At 45.7% G+C, this 20,409-nt stretch overlaps 1 pseudogene; it reads right to left on the bottom strand.

Annotated features, from left to right (window-relative positions):
* Nucleotides 1–4,698: 4,698 nt before the first annotated feature.
* Nucleotides 4,699–15,905, bottom strand: LOC106148618 (annotated as a pseudogene).
* Nucleotides 15,906–20,409: the final 4,504 nt, after the last annotated feature.

Genomic DNA, 20,409 nt, shown 5'->3' with positions numbered 1-20,409 from the left:
CCAAGCGCGTGCTCTGAGGGCAGAGTTCTGGCCTCTGACATCAAAAGGTCACCTATTAGACACTCGCACAGGCCCAAGGGAAAGGTCAGTGGCTTCCACAGGTGCAAGCAATTTCCAGATGCCTGGAAAACAACCTGGGCAACTGTGTGTTGCCTAAGGTCAGGGGCGTTACCTGCAGCATACCTAATGGATGCATTTTGCTGAGCTAGGTGAGCTTTAAGGGTGACACAGGTGACTAAGGAGAAGGAAGTGCAGCCGGAGGCTCCTTCAGGCTTTCCCTCCGTTCCATGTTCTCATTGCAGGCAGTATTTAAAGACCTCCTGTATGCACACCCGGCTGATCTGAGACTATGTGCTCTGCCAGGGGAGGAGGAGCAGGCTGGGAAGGGAGGGGGCAGGCCGGGTGCTCTGGGTCAGGCTCCGTGTGCTGAGAACTTGGGGAGAGGGCGTGGTGGAGGGCTACAGACATGGGAGAAACCAGAGGAGAGATCTAGCAAAGAAACAGCAGAGATTCAAACCCAGTCCCCATGATAGGCAAGTCCCTGTGCCCTCTGCAGCTCTACACTGATTTCTGCAGAAATCTTGCAAACAGGATGAAAGTCAATGGTACTTACCTAAAACTGTGGGCTTTCCAAACCATAATCACAGTATTTTTGGAGCTTGCACGTATGAATTTTCATATAAAATCGCGTGTGTATTTAGCAAGAGGTAGATTAACCTGTCTGGTGTGTGTGTGAGAGAGACAGAGAGTGTATTATGTCTGTGTGCGTCACGTGTTAGGGACTGAACCCAGGGTCTACACGTGCCCTACCCACCACTGAGCTACACCACAGGCCCAAATTGCCCCATTGGCAGTGAGCTTAAAAGTAAAGTCCTCTCAGGGAATCCTTAAGGTGTGGGAGAAACTATCAGCTCATTCTCACTTGTGTGGAGGGAATAGAACAAAGTCCACTCGGTGAAGCCGTGAAACCGCTTTGTATCTCTGTTCAGCAGCTCCTGATTGGCAAACTGACCCCAACTCCAACTCCCTCTACCATATAGATTGTTAAAAAGGCCTGGGGGCAGTTTAAGTCTGGGATCCCTGTTTTGATACCTGTGTTCCCATGGAACTACAAAGCAACCTAGGGCTTGTGCAGATGACACTTTCTCCTAAGGAACTCTTCTCAGAATTGATTGGTTCTAGCCAGCCTTGGTGGTACACACCTGAAATCCCAGGACCCAGGAGGCTGAGGCAGGAAAACTAGTGACCTCAAGCACAGTCTGTGGATCCACAGTGAGTTCAAAGCAAGCCTGGACTATATATATATAAAGACCCTGTCTCCAAAAAAAAAAAAAGAAACAAAACAAGCCCCCCCAAAATTAAATAAATAAATACCACTGATCCCAGGTCCTCAGCCCCCAAAATTCTGATCTAATTGGTCTGGGGTACAACTTGAACATTAGGACATTTATAATCTCCCTCTTGATTCTCATGTGTAGTCAAGGTTGAAAGTCATCACTAATGTTAGAAACATAAGATGTGACTAACTTTCATCTAACTATTTAAAAATAGTTGGCAAGTTACTGGCATCCAAATAGGCTCAACCAGGAAGGCCTGGTTACCCGGGGGAAGCGTCTGGATGTGCCTCACTGAACCATTAGAGGGCGCTCTGTCAGCCTTCTCTTCCAGACCAGTGCAGGCATAGGACTCCGCCCGACCTGTGCATTTCGCTTCTTGCACGACCAAGCCCTGAACTCCAGCACAGCCCGTCCTCCTGGCAGAGGAGCCAAACTTGCTCTGAATACTCCTGCACTCTAGCTTGGAAGGAGCGTCAGTCTACCTGCAGATCTGAGAAAAGAACGTTTCAACCTGGCTTCAGTTCCAAGGCTTTTCCCTTCAAACATATTCAACCTCACCTTAGCTATACACTAGATGTTTGGGAGACACCAGCAAAAGTACAGGACCGTACAGCCTGTATCTTTCCAGAGCAAAAATTCAGCATGGTCGATAGTGTCATGAACAGTTATAGCATTCATCAATTTCAGAGGCTTCTAGTTATCTGACTTATACTATTTGGTTAATGCTTCATCATTATTGTAATTATCATATGATCATAAAACATTTTCAAAAGAGCATTGGTGTATTAATATACCTTCTGTTTAAAAATTATTTCCACTTATGACTCAAAGTAGAACATAAAAGGAATCTACACTGCCAATGCTGTACCATACAAATCAAGAAAGGAAGAGGCAGCGGATATAGCTCAGATGGCCAGCAGCGGCCTTGCAAGCTCAAGGTCCTGAGTTCAATTCCTGATACCACCCTCCCCTGCAAAAAAAAACCTAAAGAAAGGAAGTCAGTGAGATTATAAGATCTACAAATGCAGGACAAAGTCTGTTTCACTAACTATGTAACTGTTTAGTGAAACAAAGTCTGTTTCACTAAGTAACTTTCAGCACTTAGCAGGAGTGACTAACAGATGATAAATAATCAATAAATAAATATTTGCTTGGTGAAATGCATGGAAGGAGAAAGAAAGGCAGAAAGGAGAGAGATTATGCTGTTTAAAGGGTGAATAGGACAGCATTTCACAAATTCTGGTGTGGAATCCTTTTTAGTGTTTTGATCAAATTTTTATTGCCCTTGCTGAAAAAAAAAAAAAAAAAGGTATTTGCATGGAAGCAAAACATTTTTAAATGATGATTAATAAGACTATGTAATCACGTGTACAGTATATCATCAGAACCCTTGATTACCAGTAACAGAAATCCCACTCCACTTCTTTTAACAAAGAAAATGTTTTTCACTCACAGAACTGTATATAAAGTTCCACTTCTCCTTCTTCTTTTTTTTTGTTTTGGCTTTTTGAGACAGGGTTTCTCTACGCAGTTCAAGTTGTCCTTGAACTCACTTTGTAGCCCAGGCTGGCCTCAGACTCATAGTGATCCTCCTGCCTCAGCCTCCCAAGTGCTGAGATTACAGGCATGGACCACCACACCTGGCTTAAAGTTCCATTTCTGAGCTAGCTTCAGCACAGCTATATTCTCAGGCAGGTTTTCCACTTTTTGTACATGGTGGCCCTGGCATTTCTAGGGTCCCTCTGGAGCATCCATATGAACCACCTAAATCACAGTGGGCCAGCTTAGACACGTCACACACCCATCCTTAGCCCAATCTCTATTTCTAGAGAAATGGGAAGCTCTGATTGGCCGACCATAATCACTGGAGCAAAGAGACAGTTTTCAAAGTAGAGGCTATGGGACAAAGAAAGAAACTAATGGATAGTATAAGAATTCACCTTGACATGACTGCAGCCATCTTAGGTCTCAGCCACCATTATTGCTCCTGAGTAACCATGGTCAGTTTTCTCTGCATATTTTCCCAGCATACTACAAGTAAATAAAACTGCTAGAGTGGTAATGACCAGAGCCTGTGCCTGACTCTTGGATACTAACTTGAGATAAACCAAGTACATGCGGTTCAGATGAAATTACTTTTTCTGGTCACTTTGTAAGTCCTTGTCTTTTGGACCCAAATCTCAGGGACCTGCTTGGTCTTGCTGCCATCCATATGTTTCTGTCACTGAATCCCCAGTAAGTTTGGACTCCTGAATCTGTCTCCTTCTTTTTTCTTCAGTCTCACAGCAACTTGAGGCCAAGTCTCATAGACTAGGACCAGGCTGTCCAAGAACAAGTGGCAAGCCGCCCAGGAGACTGAGGAAACGGACAAGGGGAAGGAATCCTGCAGGGGAAACCCTGGTGGCGTCTAATTCTCTGGGGAGGGGTGACCCATGTGTTCGCTTGTTCAATCCTTGCTGCTCTCCACAAGAGTACAAGGATACCCCACAGTCACCTCTGGACTTGGAGCAACTGTTTGCCAAATGCCTCTAGCCCCACTGTGGTAAGAAAGGGCAACATCTTGCTGCTGCTGTGGATGCCCATTGCTGCGGGCAATTTAGCTGACCATGGGTATTCAGCCGGCTCAGATGAGAGGCTCAGGAAAAAGAATTACAGTCTAAGCAAGATGTGTGTCTCTCTACCTCTCTCTTACCCTCTAACTAGGTTGAGAAAGTGGGAGACCAGGACACACCTTTAGAAACCCCCGCTTGCTGCCTGGTGCAGATGACGGCGATTGTGCTGGAAGAGGAAATCCTTGTGCACTATCATCTCCAGAGCTGGACTCCCTGGGAAAAGAGGAAGAACTTGAGGTTGAAGTGATAGAGAGCAGGGATTCTCCTGCCTATAAAACTCAGCTTTTCACTCAACCATTAATTCAGTGCAAGGGAAACTCGCAGCCTATCGGATGCAAGAGGGCAGCCTCCCTGTTCAAGGAAATGTGTCTGTCTGCAATTTTTGTCTTGTTTTGGTTTTTGTTTTCTGAAACAGGGTCTTGCTATTCCAGGCTGGTCTTGAACTCACTGAGTGGCCCAAGCTGGCCTTAAATTCACAGCAATCTTCCTGCTTCAGCCTTCCAAGTGCAGGGATTACAGGCATGCACTACCATGCCTGGCTTCTGTCTGGAATTATACTGCCGAAGACTTGCTAGATATTACAAACACTTTTAAATAACCACCCTGTAAGGGTCTGGCTGCCTGCATGGTGAGACTCCGGGGAGGGGATGGCATTTCTCTGGCAGGAAATAAAGCTGAGAAAAAGAGCGATATTATCATTCATCTGCCCTTAGGCAGTGCCTACATAATGCCCACCAGATCCAAGAACATCATTCCCTTTCAGACTGGATCATCATGGGCCTGAAGAGGCACGGACAGATGAAAGCGCTCTGCCAGGAAGGGTATCCCACAGGAAAGCGCAGAGAGCCCAGTGCACTCTGGAAGTCAGCCTGGGACAGCATTTTGCCCAGGTGTTTCAAGGCCCGGATGAACCCATTTTTACAGCTAGAATAAAAAACAGTTACCGAAGCTGCTTGAGAATGGCTTGGCTCTTTTCTCTCGCTCCTCAGCCCAACTGTCACACAGGATGTTTATGAGACGGGTGAGGCTATCACCAATCAGGGAGAGGCTGAAAATGGTTTGGACAAGGTGTGCCTTGTCACAAACCCTGGCAAGCAAAAGGGACAGATAAAAATGAGAGAGGAGGAAAACGAGGGGCTGCATACGATAACAAGAAAACAGATGTGGTGTGATTTGCTTGGCGCTGACACTCCCAGAGAAAGCCAGATAAACAGCCTAATGCAATCTTGGTAACCTTGTGGAAGGAAATTAACCTCCGTCAAGTTCCGACCTTTCCCCTCTGCTCCCTCGTAGAGGAAGGGAGGAATTCCGCTTTGCCAGCCCCGGGGGATGGGTTCTGTCCATGCCCTGGGAGAGGGGTGAGCCCAAGTTTGCCCCACAGCGAGAGCCACAAGGAGTCACTGGAGGCCTCACATGAAACTCTCTACTTACTGGTTCTCCAAGGCCAAGGAGAGTCCATTACTGTGGTAGAAAGGGGTGCTAGGGCCGTGGATATTGCCCAGTGGCACAGAGTCTGCCTGGCAAACCCAAGGTCCTGAGTTCGATTCCCAGCACACAAAAAAAAAAAAAAAAGGAAAGAAAAGAAACAAAGGGGGCCATGGATATAGCTCAGCAGCACAAGTGCCCGCCTGCCAAGTGCAAGGTCCTGAGTTTGATTCCCAGTACAAAAACAAGGGAGGGGATGCTGGAGTGTGTCCTGATCCAGGGCAACCCAAACTGTTTTCCAGGACCCTGGCAGTTTTTGATGGGTATGGGGGTAAAACTGTCAGAGTAAAACAAGAACGGGTTCATCTAGAGACTGGGAGAGCACCCCCACTTACTCCATAAGGAGAGAACTCACAGACCTCTGTGACTGAATTTTGACTCAGAGCTCAAGTATTAAAGGCAATGCAGGGCCCTCTGCTATCCTTCCACCCCTAGGCAGGGAGTAAACACCAGACAGAACAAGCTGCTAGGTAAACATGCTGAGATTGGGGGGACTTTTCATAAAAGCATTAGAGCAGACTGGGATTTTCCCACCTCTGTGCAGTGCCATGAGTACCTCTGCCTGGCCAGAGAAGGAGCTCGACAGAACTTGGAGAACAACTGCAGACTCGCACAGCCAGTGCGATATCACAGGGAGGAAGACAGTGAACATTCCCTGACAATTTCGCCGTCATAGCAATGACGTGTAACCGGTGAAGATTATGCTCTCTCACAGGACTCAGTAAAACGACTGTTCATTCATTTACACACAAGGGGATACGGCTACCAACCCCAGGAAGATTCAGAGCCCTGGGCCATCTAGGAAGCTCCTGGGGGCTGGTTCGATTCAGTCAGATTTGTCTGATTCTGGACCCAGTGCAAAATAAATGTGTGCAAAATACCATCCTCCCATCTAATAAAAGATAGTGTACAGGTTTTGTAGGGCTCCTGGATTCCTGACAGGCTTTCATTTCTTATCTAGCTCCATGGCAATTCTGGTAATCTGGGTGCAGGCTCTGGGTGCCCTCTGTCAGACGTGCCAATGCACTGGTGACATGAGATGTCACCAGTATGGCGGATGACATGGTTTGGACTGTCTGGAAAGAACAAGGAAAAGTTACCTCTAGGTTCTTTGTCTGGCGGGGAGCTGAAACTAAATACACCCCACCAGAGCAACAGTTTCTAGCAGGGTACAATGCCTTACTGCAGGAGGAGCCACTGGCTGAGATTTACCCGGCGCAGTGCAAACTGGTCTGCCTATGACAGGGTGGGTAGACAGCCTATTTCACCAGCCTCAACCTGCTGAAAAGCACAGACCCTATTCTGAATTAGTGGCATGAGTATTTACAGCAAAGCAATGTCCTTTCCAACTGCTCTTTGATTCCCAGGGTGTGGATCGTGTTGGGCCTGGTTACCTATGAAGCCTCTTCAGCACCCCCGCATCCACCCCAGTGCCCCTGATCTCACAAGTGTGAGGTTCTCAGGGGTGGTTCCCCTCCTGAAAATGCTGGGTATGCAGATGGGTCCAGCAGGGGGAACCCGAGGGCCAGGACTGCTGCCGCAGCACAGCCTGCCGCTATTGCTCTCTGGTGTGAGGCAGGAGAAAATCACAATAGCCAATGGGCAGAGTTACAGGTGATGTGGCTGACCTTAACCGTGAGCCGCGGCTGCTGGGTGTTTGTACTGACAACTGGGCAGTGTACCAGGTCCTGACACTGTGAATGGCACGATGACACGTGAAACAATGGCCTACTGGCTTTCTGCAAGCCGTTCCTAACAAGAGAGCTAATCAAACTGCCACCATCAAAGATCTTGAGAAGTCAAGTGTGATTAATGTGTGGGCAGCCGTGCCAGGTTGACAGTGAGCAGGGCACCCTTCCACAGGATGTGCTGCCCAGGCTTGGGCCAGAATACATGACACGCCATAGGCCTTCCATCTGCCACATAACCCTCAGGCAGCAGGGTCGGTGGGGAGAAAGAACCGCTTATTAAAGCCACACACGAAAGCCCTATCAGGCAAACCCACCTTGGCTGCTGGACTGAAGCCACTGGAGAAGCATGCACATGTTTAAATACCCATTCACCTGGCATACCTGCCCTTGTGAGTGTGTAGGGGTGCTGGCCTTCGCCCCCGAGGCCACCCATGTCCACACTGCACATCAGATGCTACAGGGACAAACAGTGCGGCTGCTTCATACACTACAAACATTAAAACCAGGGCAGGGAAGAGGACAGTCGGTGAAGGATCAAGTGGTCTCTTCCCTCTAGATGGAGCTGCTATCTCTTGCCGTAATGTGAGGAGTCTCTGGCCCTTCTAACTTGGCCCTGTTGGTCCTATTGGACTTTGTCCTGTAGGACAAGTGGACTCTGTCCTATTGGACAGGTGCATAAACCTGTGGTCATGGTTTATGCACTAAATGGACTAAAGAAATGCATCTAGGTGCCACGGTTGGCCTCCCGGTCTGGCGTGTCTTTCCCCTTTAGTTTCAAGAATGACTCACGGACCCCACCCTGTGTGTGGGTATGTTCCACCACATCAGCCACCATGTTGCCCAACAGAGATGATGCCACTCGTATTGTCCTGCTGGGTGGCACAGATTTACCTTAACAGTCCCTACTAAACATTTGTTTCTCTAACCATAGCTGTGAGGCTTTTTGCTGTCCTCCCTGGAACCAATGTGTTGTGTTGTGTGGTGTTGTGTTGTTTGGGTCGGGTTGGGTTTGGCTTGTTTAGCTTAGTGTGGTTTGGTCTTTTGTGTTTTTTGTTTTGTTTTTTTGTTTGTTTGTTTGTTTGTTTTCTGGTACCGGGAATCGAACTCACGACCTTGCACTTGCCAGGCAGGCGCTGTGCCGCTGAGCTAAATCCCCAGCCCCTTGGTTTGGTTTTTTGAAAAGCAGTTGTTAGTTATCCACAGTGGCCTATGATGTAAGAAGATGTAAAGAAAATCCAGGCATTTTGAACTGGAAAAATTGGGATAACTTTTAGAAACTGATGTTTTCCTTCCATCAACCTCATTTCCATTTTGCTTAAATGTCTGCAGAACAGCTTCAGGCCACTCGGTGGTGGTTCCTACCCACTCAGTGACCCGAGCAGTGGGGACTGCAGAACAGTCTTCCGCGGCTGGCCGAGCGCTCCAGTCCTTGCCAGGGAACTGCCGAAGGGGCACAGAGGGCACCTGCACGCCCTCAGGCCCATCTGCAACCTCAGGCTGAGCAGCAGTGACCTCAGGAGCTGGTAAGTCCATTCACCCTGAAATTCCTCTGTGGTCACAGCCTCTTCAGCAGAGGTCTACTCTTCCTTTTCGCCTCCTCGGGAGATCCCTACAGAAGCAGAGATCAAGCCCGACCTCCCGCAGGTGATCACGGGAGCTGGTGCCACGCATGCGCGGAACGTCCCGGGCTAGCATCCCCCACATCAGATCCCTGAGTGTGCTCCCTTGTTGCATGGAATGGCAATGTCCACATAGCACAGAGGAGAATCTGTTGCACAGAGCAGTCAGTGCTCGGCAGATTGACATAAGACGCCTCTGTGAGGGACTGGTAGTCAGCCCTGGGACCAGTAACCTCCAGGAGACTTGGCTCTGGGAAGGCTGCCCAGATCTGGTTAGTGCAGGTTCCAAGAGTGAAGTGGCCAGTGATAAGTGACTCCAATGGCAGCAGCAAACTTCAGTGAAGCCCACTGGCCAGGGTTCCTGAAGGATATTGTTGCCGGATATGGTGGCGCACACCTGTAATCCCAGCGCTCAGGAGGCTGAGGCAGGAGGATCGTTGCCAGTTCGAGACCAACCTGGGCTACAAAGTGAGCTCAAGGCCAGCCTGAACTGCACAGCAAGACCATGTCTCAAAAAAATAAATAAATAAAATAAAGTATATTGTTATAGACAGCTAAGTTAGATAGAAATATCATAGGCAGACATACATGGCCAGGTCCTCGAAGGAGCCAGTGCAGAAGAGGAGATACCTTGCAACTGTGGGGGAGGCAGGCTCTGCTGTGGGCCAGACCTCGGACAAAAGATTAAAAACATGCACCCACATACTTCCTAAGGATAAACATCAGGGACTGATATTCTAAATAGGTATCCATCACCTTGAGGAAGCCAGGAAGAGCACTAACCCAACCCCGTACAGCAGGAGCCCCTGTTCTGTATTTATGCCCACTTGCTATGTGACTGACTTCCCCATCTGACCCAATTTAATCACTTTTACCTGAGCAATTATACTCGTAATCCTATTGGCTGACCATAATTTTGTCCCACCTCATGCCCCCCTTGCTATTTCCTATTTTTCCCCAACTTGGACCCACCTCACCTTGTGGATTTGCTCTATAAAAACCCCTAGAAAAGGCAGGGTCCTTGGCAACACACTCAAGACCCTTTCTGTCTCTCTTGGACAGAAACTTTCTTTCCCTCAATAAATATATTCTGCTCTTAACCTCCGTTGTTCCTAAAATTCATTCTTTGATTTTAGAGGACACGAACTTGCACCAGACATCTAGCAGGTTGGGAGTTTCTTCCCCCTATATCAGTATGGCACTGACGTGAGTGGGGTTTTCAGTGGCAACTACGGCTCGAGCTGCCAGCAGAAGCTTCTCCCAAGTCCTTTTCAGTTATGATGTAGATTCCACGACTTTTCCTTTTGTAGATATATGGTGGCATCTGGAAGTCCAGGTTGGTGCCACCTAAGTGGGTTCCTGCATGGAAGGAATTTGAGGACATCACCCTCCTTCACCTGCAGGACAGCAGGGCTCTGGACACTGTGAAAGTTTCCCTTTAAGTTAGGATGGGAATCAAGAGCAAGGCCATATGGACCCCTCCCTGGGTGGCACAGAAAAGGCAGAACCAGTGTTCTCAAGACAAAAGTTGTATGTCCGTCCCCAGCATCACATACTTTATGTCACATAAAGTAAAAAAACCCAAATTAATGCCTTAGCTGATCCTGTCCCTCCGCTAGGAGACACATGGTTTCGTTGCTTGGTTCCTAGGGCTTCTGGTGCCAAAGACTGGTGGTTACTACCATTTGCACGATTGGTGTCTGTCTCTTTTCATGCATGGGCTTCTACTGCAGCTGCAGGCTGTTTATAAGCCTGACATATGGCCTCACAGCAAGCCACCTGCACACTGCTACAACCCGCGCAGGCTCAGGACAGGCAGAAGGTGAGGGGACAGTGCATGAGACTGGAAAGGCAGTTGGAGAACGGCTGGAATGTATGGCTTTTCCTTGATCTGAGGGCAGCTATTTTGAGTCATAACCACCACAATTGCCCCTAATTGGCACTGGTGAGTTTGCTCTGTATATCCTCCCAGCGCATTATAAACAAACAAAACCATGAGAGCAGTATTTATGACCAGAGCCTGTGCCTAGCTCTTTGATATCAGTTTGAAAAAAAAAAAAAAAAAAACAGGTATATTCTGGGTTTAATGAGGTCACTTTAATCCTGACCACAGTACATTTCTATGTTTTTTGCTTTTCTTCTTTTTTTGTATTGCAGTGCTGGGGATCAAATACAGGCTTCCCACATGCTAGGCAAGCCCCCCACACTGAGAGACAGCCCTAGCCCCTGGCCTGGCCACTTTGTAAGCCCCTGTCATTCTGACCCAAATCAAGGGTACTCACTTTGTTGTATGGCTGCCCAGGACCACACTTTTATTAAGTCACTCAATAAACTGCACTCTGGCCAGGCATGGTGTAATCCCAGCACTCAGGGGGTAGGAGGCTGACCAGGGCTACATAATGAGTTCAAAACCAGCCTCAACTATATAGTGAGACCCTGTCTCAAAAAAACAACAATTAGCCAGGTGTGGTGGTGCATACCCATAATCCCAACACTCAGGAGGCTGAGGCAGGAGGATCATTGTGAGTTCAAGGCCAGCCTGGGCTACAAAGTGAGCTCAAGTCCAGCCTGAACTGCGTAGTGAGACCTTGTCTCAAAAAGACAAAAAAAAAAAAAAAAAAATTTTAAATTCAAAGAACATAAAATAAATTGCACTCTGCAGTCCTGGCTCTGCCTCTTTTCTTGGGTTGCAAAGCAAGTTGAGGCCGATTCTCATACACTGGGACCAGGTTTTCTAAAGCAAATATGTATGAAGCCATGCAAAGCACTTAAAATGAATCACTACATTATTTTAAAATATGCAAAATCATATTTGTTAAGATGATAAATATATAAAAAGAAAGGGAAATAAAGAAAGGGTAAGCATTAAAAATAAAGGAAAAGAAAAAGAAGTGAGCCTGATAGAGTGGTACACACCTGTAATCCCAGCTACGCGGGAGGCTGAGACAGGAGAATCACAAATTCAAGGCCAACTGCTAGGCGTGTAGCACATGCCTATAATCCCTGCACTTGGGAGGCTGAGGCAGGAGGATCGCCTTCAGTTCCAGACCAGCCTGGGCTACAAAATGAGCTCAAGGCCAGCCTGAACTGCATAGTGAGGCCCTGTCTCAAAAAGACAAAGAAAAAAAGAAAGAAAGAAGGAAAGACAAAAAAAAGAAGAAGGAGAAGGAGAAGAAGGGGAAGAAGGAGAAGAAGGAGAAGGAGGAGAAGAAGGAGAGGAAGGAGAAGAAAAAAAGAGGAAAATCTATTGTGGAATAGAAATGGGGCATAGGAATAGCTCCTGGGGGCGGGGGGCGGTCCCAGATGAGTTGCCCTCGGGATACGCTTTCTTTGTTTTGTAACTGCTGTGCAGGTTTTTAAAAAGATAAAGCAAAATGGATAAGAAATATAAACATGGAACTCTAACTTGGACTTTGCCCATGTTTAGCAATTAAACTCTGGTCACATTACTCAACAAATAGATTGGTTTTGACTGGGTTGGGAGGAAATGATACTAAATAGTTATAGAACCCTTCATCACTAAATAATAATGTGATTGAGGCTTGGTAGTTTTTACTTTTGTTTTTGTGAATAAATTAAAACAAATGTTTAATTTCTTTATTTTGAAGGACTTTTCCATTATTCTTATGTATGGAAAATTCAACAGTGTACATTTAACTCAGTTTAGTAGTAAGTTCTCTAGGCTTTACCTAAAATATTTAATTTCTCTCTCTGTCTCTCTCTCTCTCTTTTTTATCTTTTTGAGATAGGATCTCGCTATGCAGTTCAGGCTGGCATGGAGCTCACTTTGTAGCCCAGAGTGGTCTCGAACTTGCAATGATCCTCCTGCCTCAGCCTCCTGAGTGCTGGGATTACAGGTGTGTGCCACCACGCCCGGCTCTCTCTCTCTCTGTCCTTCCCTCCCTTCCTCCCTATCTCTCCTTTTTCTCCGTATTCAAACTCAGGGTATCTCATGAATGCTAGACAAGTGCTCTGCCACTGAACTATACCCATCTGTTTTTATTTTATTTGAGACAGGGTTTCACTAAAATGCTCAGTCTGGCCTCAAACTAGCAATCCTCCTGCCTCAGCATCCAGAGTAACTGGGATTACAGGTACACATTACTGCACCTCATTCTTGTTTGTTTGTTTTTGAGACAGGGTCTCACTACATAGTCCAAGCTAGCCTTGAACTCACTATGTAGCTCAGGTTGGCTTCACAATCTTCCTGCCTTGGCCTCCCAGATAGCTGGGATTATAGGTGTGCACCACCATGCCTGGTCATTTAGTTTCCTTTTTTGGGGGGGTGGGGTGCCAGGAATAGAACTCATGACCTTATGCGTGCCAGGCAGATGCTGTGCCACTGAGCTATATCTCCAGCCCCTTCATTTAGTTTCTTAATCCCCAAAAAACAACAGTGTTTTCACAGCAACCTGATGGTAACCAGAGCCTCCTGAGTCTTCCTGAGGCAGCCTACAGGAGTCTGTGCAGACAAACCCCTTTAAAGGAAGGACACTCTGGAACATCAGGGTGCAGTTCATATCTAAAAGACTGTGACGTTTTATTCCAAGGTGAAACTTTTAAGCACACAGTGAGCAGAGTATCTTTCCCAGCCACACCCACCTCCTCTGCTCATCTCCCCTTCCCCCGCCTCCTGCCTGAGTTAACGCAGCCACCTCCACTCAGCTTCAGAACCCTCAGCTCCTACCTCTCTTTACAGATCGTTTCCTGGCCCCTGTAAATCATCTCAGACCGTTTCTTATTTCCTGCACATCCAACAGCTTCTTCCTGGTCACTACTCTTGCCAAATCCACCCTCTCACTCACCCCTAGGAATAGGGCATAGCCAAATGAAGTAATTAATGTGTATTTGTAACCTTCTGAAGAGAACTGACATGTAGACCTGATTTATCACTTAGCATCTATGGAAAACACTGGATTTTATTTTTTAAAGTTAATATCATAAAAAATGTGATATGCACAGAGCAAAGTAATGAACTTCTATGACTTATAGCCTATCCCCTTCCCAATTATTTTCCTTTTTTTTTTTTTGGTCTTTTTAAGACAGGGTCTCACTACATGACGCAGTTCAGACTGGCCTTGAGCTCACTTTGCAGCCCAGGCTGGTCTCAAACTCACACCGATCCTCCCGCCTCAGCCTCCCAGAGGCCAGGATTACAGGCGTGGGCTACCACGCCCAGCTTCTAGAGTATTCTGAATTCTTTTTTTTTTTTTTGGTTTTCTCTGGTTTTCTCTGGTTTCAGGAATTGAACTCACAACCTTGTGCTTGCCAGGCAGGCACTGTGTCGCTGAGCTATCCTCAGCCCCAAAAGAATATTAATTTTTTTTTTCTTTTTTGGTACCAGGAATTGAACTCAGGACCTGCGCTTGCCAGGCAGGCACCTATGCCACTGAGCTATATCCCCAGCCCTGAAGTAAATTCTTTATCCCATCAGTTCACTGAGATATACTCCATACATTGCAGTTTTGAAATTTTAAATTTCATCTTGGAAAAGGGAGGAGAGCCTTGTGGCTGACAGAGCGTCTGGGGACATAGTGTCTCCTTTACAAGAAGAGTTTCACAGAATCTTGAAGAATTTTTCTTAATTTTCCATTTTCCTTCCCTTCATAAATTGCTTTTAGATTTCATAGTTGTATTCAACTCAATTATTTAAATTTAAACAGACCTTTCCTGTGTTGAATAATGAGTTTTCAACAAATAAACTGTCCTCAAAGAAAAGTAAATTTTTAAATCTTACTCCCAGACCAACAAAAATATACAGGTTACAGGCCAGGCGTGGTAGTACAGGCCTGTAATCCCAGCACTCGGGAGGCCGAGGCAGGAGAATTGTTGCAAGTTCTAGACCAGCCTGGGCTACAAAGTGAGTACAAGCTCAGCCTGAATTGCATAGTGAGCCTCTGTCTCAAAAAGACGAAAAAAAAATATATATATAGATAGATATAGATATAGATATATAGAGAGATAGATATAGATATACTATATATATAGATAGATATAGATAGATATAGATATAGATATCTATAGATATATATATACAGGTTACATATGTGAATATTACATAAGGACCTAGATTGTCTGTCTCAGTGTGCTTAATTCAATTATTCCTAGGATATCTATAACTCAGTATTCCTCAAACATGTGAATTATTATGTTTTTCCACTTGTATAAATCATCTTAGAGTATGACAGTTCGATTAAATAGATATTAATGAATTCACTCTTAGACATTTAAGTTACAAAGAAGCTAACTTTCCATCAGAAATCTTTACTTTTGCCAGGCATGGTGGCCCATACCTGTAATCCTAACACTCAGGAGGCTGAGGTGGGAGGATCACTATGAGTTTGAGGTCAGCTTGGCTACATAGTCAGACTCAACTACATAGGGAGATCCTGTCTGAAATAAATAAATAAATAAATAAATAAATTTTTACTTTTATTAATAAAATATAGAAGACTTTAAGAATTTGTTTAAACATCCAGATTTAAAGTTTAATTCAACAGCCAGATCTGGTAGCACATGTCTGTAATCCCCAGCACTCAGGAGGCGTGGGTTCAAGGCCAACCTTAACTATATAATGAGACCTTGTCTCAAAAAAAAAAAAATGACGTTTAATCCAGTTTTGTTTTGTTGCTGTGTTTTTGCTTTAATGTAATTGGGTTTTTTTTTTTTTTTTTGGTTTTTTTGTCTTCCTGAGACAGGATCTCGCTATGTAGTTCAGCTGGCCTTGAGCTCACTTTGTAGCCCAGGCTGGTCTCAAACTCGCAACCATCCTCCTGCCTCAGCCTCGCAAGTGCTGGGATTACAGGCATGCACCACCACACCTGGCACTTTAATATAATTGTCACATTATGGATTTTTTTTTCTTTTTTTTTTTTTGGAACCAGGAATTAAACTCAGGACCTTGCACTTGCCAGGTAAGCACTTGTGCCACTGAGCTATATCCCCGGCCTGAATATTTTTATATCATAGGTGAACCTGAGTTTCCTAGATGAGACATAGGGAGTTTGGGATGCTGCTTGTCAGAAGAATGCAAGAGACCGAAGGAAGTAGCTCAGTCCTGTCCAGCACTTGCCAAGTTCCTGGTGGGGGTGGGAGAATAGAGTGAGAGACAGGGGTGGGTGGGAGTACCAAGTCCACGGCCAGGGCTCTGTGCAGTCTCATCGCTGTGTCTTCCCGTGGATTTGAAACCCTCACAAGAAGTGTGTTGTTATCTCCCTTCCACCAATTAAGAAACTATTCAGTCTTTAAGACACCGCACAAACATTTCACCTCCGAGAACTCTTCCTAGATCCTTGCAACCTGTGCTTTCCCGACCAGTTCTCCGCGGCACAGCACTCTGCTGTAGACCTCACAGGCCGGCACTTGTGTGCTATCTCCCTGTGACAGCCATGAGAGCAGAGGAAAGATGACTCCTTGTGCCACGCAGTGTTCAAAACTTTGCACAGTACTGCACCTAGACTGCATTCCCGGCACATTCTTGACTACTTATGTATGGGAAAGCATCTCAGAAGTCCAAGGAAAGAGATGAAATTGATATCCAAGCACTACAGTGCCTCCAAAGTCATATCGTACCAATTGAAATACTTTCAATTACACACTGAAAGACAGACCAGGCTGTGTTTTCTGTGTGAGAAATTCTTGGGTTCATTTTTCAACAAGCATTCTTAAAACTCATGATGATGTCAAATACACTTGTGTTTTTAGTAACTGCTTCTATAATTAAATGGTCACTGTGGAAAAAAAAATAGAACACAGAGTGGAAAGGAGATTGGGTGCTCTTGCTTTATCTGGTAGAGTAAACCCAGAACGGTAAGAATGAGAAGGGAGGTGCAGCAGGGGGTCTAGCTCAGCGGCACAGTGCCTGCCTAGCAAGCGTAAGGTCCTGAGTTCAATTCCTGGTATAAAAAAAAAAGCTTCCACAGGGCAGTCAGTGAGGAGGAGGAAGGAAGGTGACTGGCCTGCCACATTCCTCTGGAATCCTACTCCTGTTGGTCAGTGTTCATCCTGACAGCAGTTCACACTCAACCTTTCCCACTGCATCATCCAGACACTTCAGCAATCATTTGTGAAACCACATGATGCGCTTTTGGTGTAGGGTTTCATCCAAGTCCAAAGGTGATGGGAGGAGGCGGGAACTCCAAATGCGTGAGGAGCACAGGAGCTGACAAGAAGAGCCAACATCCTGGACAAGAACTGGTCAGCCCCGAGCAGCAGTACCATGCAGGCTCCAGAGCAGGTGGTCAGCTGGGCTTCTGGGCAGGACAGAGCCAGCCCAGCAGAAAAGGGAATCTGAGAAAGTGCTTACCATAAGATGCCTCTGATGTACAGATGCCTAGCATAAGGCTCAGAGGCCAGCAAAGCAATCACCATCCTTTTCGAATGTTTTCCCAGAATTCTCAAAGGGAGCATGATATGCTAGCTAATCATGGCACATGCGGGTGTGCACACACGCACACACAGCTTTCATTCTCTGTGCATATAAGGAGAATTTTTGCTCACTTGAATTACATTATAGTATCTCTGAAATAAAGGTCAGCCATACATACATGGATAAGCAGTGGAACTAAGGTCTCTATATTCCAGGAAAGACATGATATATAAAAGAACATTTTTTTAGTTTTTGTTTAGGATAGGATCTTGCTATGTGCATTGTTCAGGCTGGCCTTGAACTCATGGAGATCCTCCTGTCTCAGCCTCCCGAGTGCCAGGAGCACGTCACCACACCACCATGCCACCACGCCCGGCCCTAAGACATGATATATAAATAAGCTACTGGTTCAAGAAAAATTTATTCTATGATAATTACACATGATATATAAATAAGCTGCTGCTTCAATAAACATTTATTCTATGACAACTGCATATGATATATAAATAAGCTACTGCTTCAGTAAACATTTATTCTATGGATTCTCTTCCACAAGAAGAAACATTTATCTGAGGATTCTCTTCCACAAGAAGGTGAGCTACTGGAAAACTGCTCTTTAGAGGAACCCGAAGAGAGGGCAACTCATTTCAGCTTCTATGTTCAGTGACAGCTCTCCAAAGCAGGCCCAGCCTCTAAGGGGGTGGAGTAAGCCCACTGCAGTTTCCTCCAGGGAAATATGTAACATTTGTAGGGCGAGGAGCAGGAGAGTACATAGAGGTCACCACCTATAGGCTGCTACTACCTTCTCTGTCCACCTGCCCTGATCCACCCTGGAGGGGCCTCTGGAGCACTCGTGTGGACAGCCCAGTCCCTCCATCACAGGAGCACACACGCAGGAGTGACACATCTTACAGGGACAGGTGTAGGGAAGGGATACTGTGGGCTCTTGTGTGTGTTCTGGGGTATTTAGCCAGAGAATCCAGAGCTTCCAGAAAGTCTTCAGGGACACCAGAAGAGCTGTCCTAAGAAAATCACAAAATCACATCCTTTGCTATAGATAGTAAACAGCAATGGGCTCTGCTTTGCTCCGCTCCCTGAGCTTCCAGTGGTGATGTTAGTACTGCTTCTTGGCTTATACGACCCACTGTGCTTGGGGGTGAATGACGGCATACATTTGTTGTTCTCCTTTTTGTTTTGTACTACTAGGGATTGAATTGCATGTTTTCCTATGATAGATCAAAGGCTTTCATTTGTTGTACACCATTCCCTTTTCTTTTTAGCCTATTATGTAATGTAGCCGAGGAATTGATTATTGACATTCAATAGCTTATACTGCAGAGCTTATTTTAAGCAGAGAAAAGCTAAAGCAGAAGGGGATAAAGACGTTAGGAATTATATGGTGAGAGATTACTAGGTGATAATTATAGCTTCACTTTAAACTACTTATCACAAAATATCTGCTTTGTTTCTCCTGTGGAGGAGCAGATAGAGAGGATGTGAGAGTTTAGACAACCTGCCAACCTAATTTCTCAGGGATTACCTTTGGAAATAATTCCCTTTGGGGGCAGTAAATGATATCAGATGTTATTTAGTTTCCAATTGGCGCCATTTGGCATCGGAGAGATTTATTGTCTCTTGCAAAAAAGTAGCTAGTGGTTTAGTTCCTACTCCCAAATTTACACATCTAGATGAGCAAAACACAATTAACATCTAAATTTCACACTATTTTGAAAAGAAAAAAATGTTTACTGAAAGCCAGTTCTGAGTCTGAAGAAACAAAGCGCCTTTAATTGAAGAACCATACGGAGGGAGGCTCGAAGCACAGTGATAAACCTATCGGGGTTGTTCGAGGCAGCCCAAAGAGAAGGCTCAGGCGCCCACCCTGCCCTGCGTCTCCAACACCACGACCCCGATGGAGAATATTGCTACAAAACTGCTAATAAGGCCGGGTGTGGTGGTGCACGCCTGTAATCCTAGCACTGGGAGGCTGAGGTAGGAGGATGGTTGCAAGTTTGAGACCAGCCTGGGCTACAAAGTGAGCTCAAGGTGAGCCTGAATTGCATAGCCAGACCCTGTTTCAAAAAGACAAAAAAAAAAAAAAAAACTGCTAATAAAAGAAGGAATTCAATATTGCACGTTCAATTTTTTATGGCATCTTACTCAAGTGCACAGGGCAGGTTATGGCCTTGGAGGAAGCTGAAGCTTCCACGGAGAGCCGCCGTCCGCAATGCCCCTGCTGCCACTGCAAGCAGCCCCTAGGGCCGGGCTGAGGAGAAAGGGCCCAGGGCTGCCTGCAGGGTGCAGTGTGATCTCACACCTCTCTGGGCAGACTTAACTTTCTCCTCGTTTTTCATTAGCGATGGGGTTATAAGCAAATTACTGGGCTTCTCTGACTCATAGTGTCCCGGTGTCTTAAGTAAAAAAAACTGCCTATGTGAATAAAAGGATTAAACAAAACAATGTATGTAAACACTTTTGACAATCAGTCGATTCTTAATCTATGTTAATTTCCTCACTGCCTCCTATCTTTTCAATAGAGGTGGAACTGGGAAGCCACTGCTCTGACCTTGTTCTCTGCTGCCTAGAAATTCAAACTCATAGCTCGGGAAACAAGAGAGAATCTAACACGGCAACTGCCCGAGAGCCAGCGATGGAAGATGCCTCTGCTCCTCTCCCTCAAGAGCCAACCCTGTGCAAATGGATTCTCAAAGGAACAAGCAAGTTTGCTTTGTTTTTTTTAAAAATTTTAGTTACTCTGCTCATTTTTAAAATGTTACACTATTTAAGAGTGTGACTAGTTGCACACTTTTAGAAACAATCTTTGCCTCACACATTAAAGGATACTTCAATGACACCCTGGGTCTTAGCTCACGCCACCCTAGAAAAAAAGTCTTGGCTAGAGGGTGGTGTCCTTGGCATCTAAAAATAGCCCGGTTTCTGGCCTTCCCTTGCTGTGCTGAAAGTTCCTTTCAGTTCCCAAAGGTGTGTGGCCACTAAAAATGAGCAAAGCTGAAGTGTTTGCCAGAACTTTAGCTTGAGGATTTCAGAATAGCTAAGAAGGTACCTAATAGCAAGATGATGCTTTATTCAAGAGAACCCTGTGAATATTTAATAAATATGTATATTATAGGGAAAAATCTTTTGTCATCAAACATAAAGTACAAAACAAAAAAATTAAGACTTTTGTGTGAAAGAAAAATGCCCTCGTGCCGGGGATATAGCTCAGTGGTACAAGCGCCTGCCTGGCAAGCGCAAGGTCCCGACTTTGATTCCCGGTACCAAAAAAACAAAAAACGA

The sequence above is a fragment of the Chinchilla lanigera genome, unplaced genomic scaffold (genome assembly GCF_000276665.1).
Source record: "Chinchilla lanigera isolate Chin_1 unplaced genomic scaffold, ChiLan1.0 scaffold00002, whole genome shotgun sequence".
Classification (NCBI taxonomy): Eukaryota; Metazoa; Chordata; class Mammalia; order Rodentia; family Chinchillidae; genus Chinchilla; species Chinchilla lanigera.
The sequence above is the reverse complement of the archived record's forward strand: the minus strand, read 5'-3'. Positions and strand labels throughout refer to the sequence as shown.